Source organism: Musca autumnalis, unplaced genomic scaffold (assembly GCF_047663935.1).
Source record: "Musca autumnalis isolate F117 unplaced genomic scaffold, ASM4766393v1 scaffold_1, whole genome shotgun sequence".
NCBI lineage: Eukaryota > Metazoa > Arthropoda > Insecta > Diptera > Muscidae > Musca > Musca autumnalis.
The window spans coordinates 70,047,652-70,057,183 of NW_027411644.1; positions in this window are offsets into that span (position 1 = coordinate 70,047,652).

The following is a 9,532-nucleotide window of genomic DNA, read 5'->3' on the forward strand; positions in this document are numbered from 1 at the left end:
TGGAGGTCGGGTTCAGATCAGAATAGATCCCTATTCTTATTGGTGATGATCGTGAAATATTTATCGGGTGAAATGGACCAAAAACCTAATATTTATCCAATTTTCTAGCGGCTCTGTAGGCCTCAATAATAGTCCGATCAACGCGTAATTTTAAATAAGGTAAGAGTATATCACAAAGGAGAAGCTTGCAATTTGAGATGGCGATCGGATAATATTTAGAGGGTTAAATGGACCAAAACTTTTGTGTGAAAATTGTGAAAATTTTTAATATACAGTTTATATCTTAATTCCTGGAAGTGACATTCCGGACAAGTGAGATATACTTGAAAGTGGAACGCTTGACCTTTCAATTGATGTCAATTATGTTGGTGTGCATGATCAGATAACAGAGTTACAGCCTAATATATTCCGTTATTTGTTTGTAGTGTAATAATAAACTCGCTAGAAGTCGCAATTATATATCAATAGTCACGAAATTTTGCACCGGGTAAGAGTATAGGTCGAAAAAGATGCCTACAATTTTGAATGATGATCTGATATTCTTTAGCGGGTGAATCATTACTTTTGTATGAAAAATATAAACATTTTATTTTTGGTCGATATTTTAATTCCTTGAGGACATAAATATTTCGCAAAGTAGCCTACATATGGAAAAAAACTACTGACCTTTTCTCTGATGTAAATTGCAATAAAGTATTTGCTAGATAACGGGCCTACTGCCTAATATATAATGGGTTCTGTCTAGCGAACCACATTTTTATCCCATGCTACTTATTGTCTCTCCAAAAGTTTATGTAACACCACGAAATATTCGTCCTAGACCCCTTATTTGGTATGCCAAAATTCGTATCTCGGCGAGATAAAGCTATTTGGCGATGTGTGTCCGTCCATTAAAAATTGTAAACAAGCTTAAGGCCGCAAATATGGATCGATTGTAACGAATTTTTTAAGGAGGTTGGGTTCGGCCCAGAATAGGAATGATTAGTTTTTGGTGATGATCGTGAAATGTTCAGGGGATGAAATGGACCAAAATCAAAATTTTAACCAATTTTGTAGCGGCTCTGTAGGTCAAAATATTAACCCGCAAAATTTTAAACAAAGTTTGAGTTTATGAAGAAGAAGCGTACAAACCAACGTGAAGATCAGATAATACTTAGCGGGTTAAATGAACTGAAACTTTTGTGTGAAATTGGTAAAAATTTCAATAACGTAGCGGTTAAACAACGGAAGTAGTAGTACTACATAAGTGGGTTTCATTACGTTTTAGTTTGTGTGAACTAAATTTTCCTTTCCTGCTACAAAAATGTCTTTGTCATGCTAGATAACTTTTTGGTTTTGGTCATAAGTATTATAGGTACATTACATCTCTGATATTTGATAATTAAATGTTCAAAATCATTGAAAAGAAGTTCCGTGGAGAGCGTTCTACCAGGGATAGTGGTATAGGGTATCCCATGGTCGGCTCCGTCCGACTATAGACTTTTCTTACTTGTTATAATATAATTTTGGTTTAAATGTTTTTTGTAAAAAATTCACAGTATGTTCTTATTTACTTTTTGTATTTAAGGTCTTGGTTTATGTTATGTGTATTTGACGTTGCTGTGCTAATTCTTATTTCTATTTCTTTTATGCCTCCTTTGTTGATGAGGTCTTGTTAATCGTGGCGATCGCAACAATGCTATTTTTCTAACTAACTACATAAATGAATCGATGATGACAAAGAAGTTAGCGCCTCTGAGAAAGAATAAGCAACAACAACACATTAGGTCCGTTACACATTTTGGCATAACTAGGAGAGTTGAGTGGTGTTCTTGCTAATTCCTCATTGAGTGAATTTATTGACAAACAAGAAGTGGAATACATTAGAAATATAATGTAAAGAGAGAGGTCGTTGGACATATAAATATGACATTGAAATAATGTCTAAACAAGAAACTATTACATATAGGTCTCTCCATTACGTGTTTTTATGTTAAATTGGGCTTCACTTTTAAAAAGGCAATTTTCCAATTAATTAATATGTTAAATTTAATGGTTTAATGACAATGATCATTAAACAGTGTGTATGAAAAAACTGCGTATACGTAATTTCACACGTTATTTTGACATTACTCGTACTGTTTGGAAACAGGACAGTGAACTAAGATCTAGATTGCCCAACTCTAATACAGACCCTGTCTTACCATTACCAACTTAAAAATTTGTTATATTATGCTTCGTAGGGCCTTAATCGCCAGTAAGCTTGAGAATATATCAAGAGAGGCTTCCGTATACAGTCCAAGTGTTTTTATATAATCGTAATATTTTTCTAAGGTTATTTTCGATACAAAACTAACATTTTAAGGAACCTCCATATATGGACCCGGTATGGGACCATTATTCACCGCAGGCCCTCTGATCGGGGGGGTTGCGTGATGAAATAAAAACACGATGTTGTTTTTTGTAATGTTCTAAAGAGACTGATTTTATTTAGTATTAATTCTTAACTCTACACCTTACAATCTACACATAGACCACAATACATATCACTTATGTACGCAGTACATAACATTCTGATGCACTCACGCACACAATGCGCTGCAGGCGATCGACCCTTTGTGCATTACCACACAGCAGGTCTAAGTGCTGTGGGTAATAAAAATACATAATTTATGGCCGTCAACCTTTCTATCTTAAATATACACATTTTCTTATCATTACTATTTTCGGCACCACATTATTTATGACCGACCCAAGCTAAGTGCCTGCATTCTAGGTAAACAATATGATCTTCTATCAACCGAAATAGACTACGATAAAGAAACAAACAACCATACTTTCCATGGCTGTTTTCTCACAGTACAGTCTATCTACAAAACTGTACAGGCTCCCGGCCTTGGAAGATTCTAATCTTTCAATAGATAATTTAATGTAAATATGCCATGTATTACTTAAAACAATTATTATAGTTGTCAATATATTATTTTTAAACAATTCAAAGCAACTTAATATTGTGAGCAACGACATTATATTTTAAAACATCTGACAAATGAACATTTCAATACGAAAGTGACTTTATCAACATTCTTAAATGCTAATATTCAATTTAATTTTAGCGATCTTTCTTTTATAGTATAGCTTACGTTTTTTTTTTTTAAATATCCTAGCGTAACTATTTTATAATAACTATTTTATAATTATGTACAACTACCCTATCTAATTTGAGGAAGGGCGATAGATACTGGCAGGTAACGGCTGGACAGATGATACAACTTCCGGATAACCAAGCACAATGCAGCGATGATACCAATGATGACAAGGCAAGTTGTAAAGCTGAGGCTGTAGTGCGTTAGATGGTGTGAATCTAGCTGAACAGGAAAACCCAGAAATCGTTTAAATTGCGGTATATCTGGAAGTTTGTAGATTTCGACTTCCTTCTTTAGCGTTAAGTGAGTGAGCGTTGGGAGGGAAGCGGAAATGTTGAACTTTGGCAATACGTAATTGACTTCACTGTGATAGTTCTCATGCGCCCATAACATCATCTCTTCAGTCTCTAGCGTACAACCCGGCTGCATTCTTAGTAATCCTTGATTACGGATTCTAGTATTTTGCCGTTTACCACCACATTTCACTTCGGTGACTATACCTTTCGTAACAGAGAATACCCACGTATTCGGTGTTCGAAGCTGCTTCCAGAAGTTGTGAAACTTTCTAATGGCGAATTCACAGCTATCTGGCACTTGCTTTGGCTTTAAAAACAAGCTTACTTCACATTCAGTTGCTTCTCTCGTATTATAAATGGGATGCAATTGCTGGCATATAATTTGGGTTTCCATTTTATGACATCTGGCGAATTCTTCTTCTGTGAGGGTGTAAAATGATGTTCTCTTTTCATCGATTAGTAGATAATTGCTATGAGCCTTTAACTGAACAGACAACCCATCGTGTACGATTGGATAGGACTGGATTGCATAAGCGATAAACTGATCAGTGTTCACCAAAGGTAGACGGATATTGAACAGCATATATTCTTCAGTTGTTCTCGTAGTCACTTCAGCAATCTTTGCTAGTTCGATCGGGGACTCGGTTGGCAGATGTAACCTTCTTCCAACAGATGATTTGATAACTTGGATCTGCTGCTTGAATACTTTCACGGGAAGAATTTCATGAAGAAAACTACCCCGAATGTTGACCATAACATCAATAAGATCTCTTTGTACGATCTTCACATCTTGAATAGCCGACAACACTTCATTCGCCTTCAGAACCACGCTCTCTCTCCTCTTGATGATGTCGATTTCTTTGCTCAACTCTCCAAGAGATTCATCTAATTTGGCAATGTTTGTAAACACCGCCTGATTCTGCTCCTTTATTATTTTGCTAGTAATATCCTGGAGAGATGTCTGATTGTTAAACAACTCTACCAAGGATTGTTGGTTAGCTTCGACCCTTGTGATTCTCTTCACCAGAACGTCAGCATGCTCTTCGTCCATCAAACCAAATAGTGAGCGAAACAGACTTCCAACAAACGGCAACGCTGACCTTTTAATTCTTCGAACTGGAGCTGACGACATTATAACGTCATGTTGATTCCTCATGCGGTCATGGGCTTCTTGCAACCGCTGAACTAACTTCAACTGCTTCATTTCGGGTAGTGTTAGCCAATCGCCATTGAATTTATCCACTGCTTCATCCAACGCTTTTATCCCAGCCATATACTGCGTCATGTTCACGTGCGCCACAATGTTCCACGATGTTTTAGTCAGACCAACATCAGCAATTTCCTCAAAAAACACGCCAGCCCTATCTTCAAAATTACTTACATCTATTTGACTTTTAACTGGGTTAAATATTGTGAGCATAAATAATACATATACAAATACATTTTTCGCTTTAAATCTTTTATTATTATTATTCTTAATTGATGTGGCCGAATCGACCGAGCCACAATTATTCTTAAGTACGGGAGCCGTTTTGACCGACCCCTCATTTTCATGATCAATATCATTGTCGTCGATAGGAAAAGGACAAACATTGTGAACCGACCTTTTCGTTTCTCCATTGCTTGTCCTTACGTCTATCATACGGCACAATCCATCCGAACCCATTATAGTTCGGATGACCCTGCCGCGCCTCCAGGACAGAGGTGGAAGGTTATCTTCCTTTAATAAAACCAGAGTTCCAGGTTTTATGTTTTCACATTTATCCGCCCATTTATACCTTCTCTGAAGTTCGCATAAATATTCATCGGACCATCGTCTCCAAAATTCCTCTGTTCTAGCCTGCACGTCTTTCCAATGTCCACGCAGCCCTTGATAGCTTCTATTCTTATCTGTGTCAATGAACGTTGAAAAACATTCTCCTATCAAAAAATGGGCCGGTGTCAAAACATTAAAATCATTTGGGTCATCTGACAGCGGTATTAACGGACGAGAATTTAATACGGACTCTATTTGTGCCATGAGGGTGCACATTTCTTCAAACGTCAATATCCCATCCGCTACCCTATTTAAATGCCGTTTTACTGATTTTACGCAGCTTTCCCACAGACCTCCTACATGCGGAGACCTAGCCGGAATATTAACCCACTCAATATCCCTTGGTGTACAAAACCTGTCAATATCTTTTGTCAGGTTGCTACTCTTAAATGCCTTATATACCTCATGCAAACTGTTTGCAGCCCCAACAAAATTTGTTCCGTTGTCCGAATAAATTTTTAGTGGACAACCTCTTCTGGCCACAAACCTTTTCAACGCCCCAATGAACGCTGCCGCTGTCATATCGGATACTACCTCTAAATGTACGGCTTTTGTTGCGAAACACACGAACACACACACATATGCCTTGTCCGTTCGCTTCCCTCTAATTTTGTGATGTATCGTCACAGGTCCTAAAAAGTCAATCCCTGTGTTTAAAAATGGTCGGGTTCTAATAACTCTGTCCTCAGGCAGATTCCCCATCAATTGATGTAAATTCCTAGGCTCTGCCCTAAAACATCTATAGCATTTGCTCACCACTTTTTTGGCCAGCTGCCTACCACGAAGTGGCCAAAATTGTTGCCTAAATATGGCTAGCAATCCTTGAGGTCCGATATGTAGCTTTTCATGATGTAATTCTTCCATCATTAACTCGACTACCTTATTTTTGTATGGCAGCAACATGGGATGTTTGGCCTCGAAAGACAAATTACTGTTTCGTAGTCTTCCACCTACTCTTAACATTCCTTCTTCATCCACAAATGGACACAACGTCCTTATCTTGGATGATTTCGCAATTTTCTCTTGTTTTTCTAAGCAAGATATTTCGTGGGAAAAGCAGTCCTTCTGAATATCTTTCACTATTAATTGAAGAGCCTCTTTTCTATAAGTCACATACGACTTCGAGGAACCTCTTCTTGTTGTGTTGATAAACTTCAACACCCATGCCATCACATTCCTTAAAAATGAAAATTTATTTCGGTGATTTATAATTTCCCACACAGGTGTTCTTTTTAACCCCACGTTAACTTTAGCCGCCTTTTTTATCTCCGGTATATCCATTAAAGGTTCCGGTTCTCCCACAATCAACGAGTCCTCTCTTAAGAAATCAGGACCTTCATACCAGAGTTTATTCCCAATTATTTCTTTAGGAAACACCCCTCTCGACAATAAGTCTGCCGGGTTCTTGTCTGAAGATACATGTCTCCAATTTTCTACCATACTTTTGGTTTGTATCTCATTTACTCTATTGGAGACAAATATCTGCAGCCTACCTGGATCAATTTTAATCCAACTCAGAACTATTGCTGAATCGGTATAATACAGAATCTTATCAAACTGCATCTGTAAGCTCTCCCTAATTTTAGCCATTAGGTCAACTAACAGTACCGCAGCACACAACTCCAGTCTTGGAAGCGTGACGACCTTTGTTGGTGCTACCCTTGATTTGGAAGACACCAACCGTACTGTGAAGTCGCCTGTACTATTTAATGATCGTAAATACACCACCGCTCCATATGCTCTCATTGAAGCATCTGCGAAACCTACTAGTTCCACTCGTAATGGCTCATTGCAGATAATATGGCGATCTACCTTTACAATATTGAGCTCATTTAACTCCATTCGTATCTTTGCCCAGGTTGCACATATACCCTGGGGTACTTCATCATCCCAGTCAATTTTTTGCTTCCAAAGGTCTTGAAGCAAAATTTTCGCAGTCACTATGACTGGACCCACGAATCCTAGAGGATCAAATAATTTCGCGATCTCACTTAATATCGATCGTTTCGAAATTCTTGTATCCTCTGAGGACCTATATTTAAGATAAAATACATCACTTCCTGGAGACCACCTAACCCCTAGTGTTTTCACTGATGGTTCCTCCTTTTCTATGTTGAGACATTCCTCTACATTTTTCTCACATATTCCTTCTAAAATTTGTTTATTATTGGCACACCATTTCCTTAACGGCATGCCAAATTCTAATAATATCTTTTCTATATTCCTCCTCATTTGTATTACGTGATTAAGACTATCTCCACCCGTCATGAGATCATCCATATAGAAATCACTTCTTATTGCCAGTGATTCGCGTGGATGTATATTTTCTTTTATGTCTGCTATTTTTTGCAGACATTTTACGGCTAAGTATGGTGCAGATGCCGTTCCATATGTAACCGTATTTAATGCAAATGTTTTGATTTCGTCATTTGCATTAAACCTCCAATAGATTAATTGGAACTTCCTGTCAGCATTGGCAACCCATATTTGCCGATACATTTTTTCAATATCTGCAGAAAAAACATATTTATGTTTTCTAAATCTTAGCAGAATGCTAAATAACTCATCTTGTATTCTAGGCCCCGTATGTAAGACCGCGTTTAATGACGACCCAGTTGTTGTTTTACAGGATGCGTCAAAAACTACCCTCAACTTAGTCGTGGAACTTTCTGGTCTTAGGACACAATGATGGGGCAGAAAGTATCCCCCTTCCACACTTTTCAAATTCTTCACAATATCCATGTGACCTAATTGCCAATACTTCCTAAGAAAATCATGGTATTCATCTTTAAGTTCGGCATTTTTGCTTAATTTTCTTTCTAGTGCCAAGAACCTTCTCTTTGCCACCATTCCTGAATCTCCTAATTTCTCTACAGCTTCTTTGAAAGGCAATCGAACCTCGAATTTACCATCAGGTGCTCTTTTTACACCTTTTTCAAACAACTCCTCACATCTTTTTTCATCTAATGTGAGTTTTGCCTTTTTGGGGATCTCTTCAATCTCCCAAAATTTTTGCAACAATTCATCGCACGGAGTTTGCACAGTTGCTACAACTTTCCTGACATTGGTAGATGTATCAATAATCGCAGGACCACTGACTAGCCATCCTAATTTTGAATTTTTCAGGATACTAGTACCCGATCTTACCTTTCCATCCACCAGTACCTCATAAAATATTTCAGCCCCCAACAACATATCTATTCCATTTGGTATGTTGTATTTAGGGTCTGCTAGTGCCATTTCCTGGGGAAACTTTTCTGCAACAACTTTAGTTTCTGGCACGTTTGACAATATGGTTGGTATTACCAACATCTCCATATTGACACTATATTCTGAAGTTCTTGACTTCATTTGTATATCCACCTTTTCTTGGCAGATGCTTTTATTTTTGGATAAACCCTCAATTTCAATTTGAGATTTAGTTCCATTCAATTTTAATTTGTCTTTTAACGCTTTCGTTATCAGACAAACTTGAGAGCCACTGTCTAATAACGCTCTACAAGTTCTCCATTTATTTTCCTTGTCCTTTATCAGGACAATAGCAGTTGCTAACAATACACATGTATTTTCCATATGCCTATTGTTAACGACCGTACTTTTAGAGCAAACTTTTTCCTTATGTAACAGGGAGTTGTGTTCGCCTTGACAACTTCTACAATTTATGGAACTAGTGCATATTTTTTTGTAATGCCCACTAGCTAAGCATCGAGAACAAATGTTGTTTTCTACAACAATGTCCCACTTTTCATTCACTGGAAGGCTACGAAATTTGGAACATTTGTTTAATACATGCGCCACAGGGCACCCAAGAGGACATTTTTCCTTTGGTACGTATTGCCCTTTCGTCTTTCTGTCAAAACGCCCCTCTTTCACATTTTGTGATTGCGTCTTTGACATATCCCCCCATTTATTTGCTGAGTCTACGAGTTTTTGCTTACCGTAATACCCAGAAAATTGTTGACTCGCTTCTAATGAGTACTGCATTTGCTTTAGAAACTTCATTAGGTCGTCAACTTTTGGAAGCTTTCGCTGTGCTCCTACAGACTGCTCAAACTGGATTCTTAACTGTTCATCCAGTTTTCTTTGCAGTAAATAGCACACGAATCCTTGATACATTTCTTCTGCATCAATTCGTGTTGCTTCTAACGCTTGCAAACTTTCCCCTACCGTGTCTACAAATTTTTTCACACTGTATGCATTGTATGACACATAAGGAGCATCTAAAATCGATCTAAAATAAACTGAAGTCGTAGCTCTTTTGTTTGAGTAATGATCTTTCAGTATATTCCATGCTG